The sequence below is a fragment of the Cebus imitator genome, unplaced genomic scaffold (assembly GCF_001604975.1).
Source record: "Cebus imitator isolate Cc_AM_T3 unplaced genomic scaffold, Cebus_imitator-1.0 Scaffold129, whole genome shotgun sequence".
Lineage (NCBI taxonomy): Eukaryota > Metazoa > Chordata > Mammalia > Primates > Cebidae > Cebus > Cebus imitator.
Window position 1 is genome coordinate 1809259 of NW_016107444.1, and position 5072 is coordinate 1814330.

Consider the following 5072-nt stretch of genomic DNA (forward strand, 5'->3'; position numbering starts at 1 on the left):
TTCTCCTGCCTCAGCCTCCTGAGTACCTGGGATTACAGGCACGCACCACCATGCCCAGCTAATTTTTTGTATTTTTAGTAGAGACGGGGTTTCACCACGTTGACCAGGATGGTCTCGATCTCTTGACCTCGTGATCTGCCCGCCTCGGCCTCCCAAAGTGCTGGGATTACAGGCGTGAGCCACCGCGCCCGGCCCTATAGTAATTCTTGATCACTGTCAATGTCAAATCCTAGAAAACATAGCATTCCTATGTGTGATGTTAACACCATTCTCAAATGGTTGTTGGCCACAGATTCATTTGATGAATACGATTTTTCTGAAATAGATGATTCTGATGTTCTATTTAGAAATAACTCCGGCCAGGTGCGGTGACTCACGTCTGTAATCCCAGCACTTTCAGAGGCCTAGGTGGGTGGATCACTTGAGGTTAGGAGTTCGAGATCAGCCTGGCCAACATGGTGAAACCCTGTGTCTAGTAATAAATAAAAAAATTAGCTGGTTGTGGTGGCAAGTGCCTGCAATTCCAGCTACTTGGGAGGCTGAGATAGGAGAATCATTTGAACCTGGGAGGTGGAGGTTACAGTAGGCCAAGATTGCCCCACTGCACTCCAGTCTGGGTGATGAGTGAAACTTCCATCTCAAAAAAAAAAAGAAAAATACTAACATTTTGTGAGTTAATCAGGTATTTGTATGGTATGAATACTGTTTAGGATTTATCCTAAACACAATACTTTCTTTTTTTAAGAGACGGTATCTCGGCTATGTTGCCCAGGCTAGAGTGCAGTGGCTATTCAAGGCAGTACCTCACTACTGATCAGCACGGGTGTTTTGACCCTCTCCATTTCCCACTTGGGCCGGTTCACCCCTCCTTAGGCAACCTGGTGGTCCCCCGCTCCCGGGAGGTCACCATAGTGATGCCGAACTTAGCGTGGACACCCAAATCGGCATAGCGCACTACAGCACAGAACTCTTGGGCTCAAGCGATTCTCCCACCTCAGCCTCCCGAGTAGCTGGGACTATAGGCACGTGCCACTGCACCCAGTTACAAAATACTTTCAAGAAGGTTGCTCATAGGATATACCATAGTATTTAAGTTTCTGGACTGACTAAATGTAGCGAGGCTACCCAAAACACAGTGCTTGGTACGTAATCATGAGTATTAAACTTTGTAGCCCAGGCTGAAATGTAGTGGTGCGATCACAGCCCACTGCAGCTTTGACCTTCCCTGGGCCCAGGTGATCCTCCTGCCTTAGCCTCCTGAGTAGATAGGACCACACAAATGCGTGCCATCATGACTGGCTAATTTTTGTATTTTGTTTTCAAAATACAAAATGATGAGGTTTTGCCATGTTGCCCAGGCTGGCCTCAAACTCCTGGGGCTCAAGCCATCTTCTCACCACAGCCTCCCGAAGCGCTAGGATTACAAGTTGGGGGGCCACTGTGTTGGTCTAAGCATTTCATTTTTAAAGGACGAGAATGTTCTTATTCTTAGAAAAACGTGAAGGATGGTTGGGAAACACATTTATTAGTCTCACCTTAAATTTATATCCTCTGACCTCAAGTGGGTTTTTTGTTTTGATTGGCAGGTATACCACATTTCTCTGGTCAAGTTATTTTTCCATTCTGCTGAACTGCTTAATCTCTCTCCGCCTGCCCCCACTTGAGTCAGGGTATTACTCAGCCACTTAGGCTGGAGTACAGTGGTCCTGATCCTGGCTCAGTGCAGCCTCAAACTGCTGGGCTCAAGATATCCTCCCGCCTCAGCCTCTCAAGCTACGTTTATTGTGTGTGTTTCAGAGTGAGGGTCTTATGTTGCCCAGGCAGTGTTGAACTCCTAATCTCTCTATGATGCTCCCTTATCAGCTTCCTGAATTGTTGCAATTACAGGCATAAGCCACTGCACCTAGCTGATCAACCTCGTTTTCTTTACATTTTCTTTTTTTTTTTTTTTGAGACTGAGTCTTGCTCTGTTGCCCATGCTGGAGTGTAGTGGCTTGATCTCGGGTCACTGCAACCTCTACCTCCCAGGTTCAAGCGATTCTTCTGCCTCAGCCACCTGAGTAGCCGGGATTACATGCTTGTACCACCATGTTTGGCTAATTTTTGTATTTTTAGTAGAGATGGGGTTTCACCATGTTGGTCAGGCTGGTCTCGAACTGACCTCGTGATCTGCTCGCCTTGGCCTCCCAAAGTTGCTGGGATTACAGGTGTGAGCCACCGTACTCAACCTTTATATTTTCTTAGACTTTCAATATCATATCCCTCATCTTGCTTTTACCTGATGATTTTGCTTTATGTTTGGTTCTGGATTTTTGTTTGTTCACTAAATAAACTATACAAAGAGAAATTTCTTAACACTGTGCCATTAATTTGTACCCATATATTCTTTCCTTTTGAATGCCTGTTCATGCTCTTATTCAGCAGTTCTCAAAGTTTTTCTTGTATACCCTTGGGTGTCCAGTACTGTTTCAGGAAGAATGTAAGATTAAAACCATTTACATAGTAGCAAGACTGCCTTTTTATTGTGTTGACCACTGGCACTCATGTTGCTAGAATAATGGTGGATAAAACTGCTGTCCTTTTAACATAAATCAAGGCAGTGGCAACAAACAGCAATAACTCTTGTGTTCTTCACTATCACCTTCACTTAGAAAATGGCCATGATGAAGCACTACAAAGTTAAGTTTATTAATTCTCAGTCCTTGACTACATGGCTTTAAAATAACCTGGTTAAATAGGAATTATGGATGGAGTGCTTCAGCATATCAAAAGTAAGTGTGGTTTTATTTTTATTCCCCCCTCCAAGACGAGGTTTCGCTTTAGTTGCCCAGCCTGGAGTGCAATGGCATGATCTCAGCTCACTGTAACCTCCGCCTCCTGGGTTCAGGCGACTCCCCTGCTTCAGCCTCCTGAGTAGCTGGGATTATAGGCATGCACCACCATGTCCGGCTAAGTTTTGTATTTTTAGTAGAGATGGGGTTTCACCATGTTGGTCAGGCTGGTCTTGAATTCCTGACCTCAGGTGATCCATCCGCCCTGGCCTCCCAAAGTGCTGGGATTACAGGTTTGAGCCACTGCGCCTGGCTGGTACAGTGGTTTTCTTTAGGAAAAGCCCTCGTGTGATTTTAATTAAGAGTTGAGGCGGGATGTGGTGGCTCATGCCTGTAATCCCAGCACTTTGGGAGGCCAAGGTGGGTGGATCACAAGGTCAGGAGTTTGAGACCAGCTTGGCCAACGTGGTGAAACTCTGTCTCTACTAAAAATGCAAAAAGTAGCCAGATGTGGTGGCGGGCACCTGTAATCCCAGTTAACTCGGGACATTGAGGCAGGACAATTGCTTGATCTCGGGAGGCAGAGGTTGCAGTGAGCTGATATTGCACCATTGCACTCCAGTCTAGGTGACAGAGCAAGACTCCATGGGGGGGGTAATTGATTGAGCTACCTTTTAATGTAATTTTATTTACTGGCTTTTATTTGAAAGAATCTTATTTGAAAGCTTTATTTTTGAAAGAATGACCAACAGACAAACTTTTATTTAGACTTGATATTTAGCAGATGTTTTCTTCACAATGAATACAGTGATGTGCCTGTCACTTTAAGGGAAATAACTGACAGTATCAGGTGCTAGTGATAGAATGTGAGCTTTCATATGAAAAATAGAAATTTTGGGTAAGTTATATCAACTGCTGTTGTGAGACTGACAGTATCTTAATACTTTATGATTGTTATGATGAAATTGATTTTTAAGTTGTGGTAAAATACACATAATATAAAAGTTTCCATCTTTTTAAATGTTTAAGTCAGTGTGAAATACATTCACATTGTTGTACACCCAATCTTATCTTGCAAATCTGAAACTATTACCCATTAAACAGCTTACTCTTTCTCCTGTGGCCCCTGGCAGCCACCATTCTGCTTTCTGTCTCTCTCAATTTGGCTGCTTTAGGTACCTCATATAAATGGAATAATAGAACGTTTATCCTTTTGTGACTGGCTTATTTCACTTAGCATAGTGTTCTTAACATTCATCCATGTTGTGGTGTCTCAGAATTTCCTTGCTTTTTATTGTGAGTACTGCTGCTATGACCATGGGCTTATGTAATCGTTTATAAGTAGAAGATCCAGAATACAAGATAGACTGGTTTTTAATGTACCAGTATGAGAAGTTCATCAGTGTTTTCAGATTGTACAGTACAACTAACCTTTAAGAAATTATCACTTGTTGGCCTGGTACGGTGGCTCATCCCTGCAATCCCAGCACTTGGGGAGGCCAAGGCTGCGGATCACTTGGGGTCAGGAGTTTGAGAACAGCCTGGTCAACATGGTGAAAGTGTCTCTACTAAAAATACAAAAAGTAGCTGGGTGTGGTGGCGCCTACCTGTAATTTCAGCTACTCGGGAGACTGAGGCAGGAGAATGGCTTGAACCCCGGAGCTGGAGGTTGCAGTAAGCTGAGATTGTACCACTGCATTCCAGCCTGGGTGACAGAACAAGACTCCATCTCAAAATAAAAATAATAATAATAATAATAAATGCCACTTGTTGAGTTTGGGTATGGTAACAAAATATCCAGTTATCTGAAAAGACTAAATAGTTCCTTTCCAACTACATATCTAGGTCACGTCAGATATTCTTGTACTTCAGTGAAAACAAAACATTACAGAATAGAATATGGAAATCCAGCTATCTTCTGTCAGACATCTGGGAGATTTGTAAAAATGTAAAACTGCCACTATTAACAAATTTTTGTTTTGAAGAGTTGTTTTTCCAAAAAAGTCATATTATTAATATGTACCGTTTTAAAATATTTAAAATTTGTTTAGTTTTAATTTCAGTATGGTGGATACTGATAGATATAACTTGCATACACAGAGACTTTTGGGGGACTTTAGTAATGTAACAGTGTAAAGGATCCTGATACCAAAGTTTCTTTGCTCTTACATAACACCATCATCTCCATTTGTTCACAGGATCCCACTCATCATTTTCTTAAGAATAGAGCTCCTGTAGTTCTCTGTGCAACAATACTACTCTTGTTTCCTGTGAGATAAGTTCTTTTTTTTTTTTTTTTTT

General features: G+C 42.4%; 1 protein-coding gene across 5 annotated transcripts in view; it reads left to right on the top strand.

The window, feature by feature from the left end:
- The window catches only part of LOC108312759 (nuclear autoantigenic sperm protein), a 53130-nt gene that overhangs the window by 27354 nt on the left and 20704 nt on the right, over window positions 1-5072 (top strand). The window lies entirely within an intron of this gene.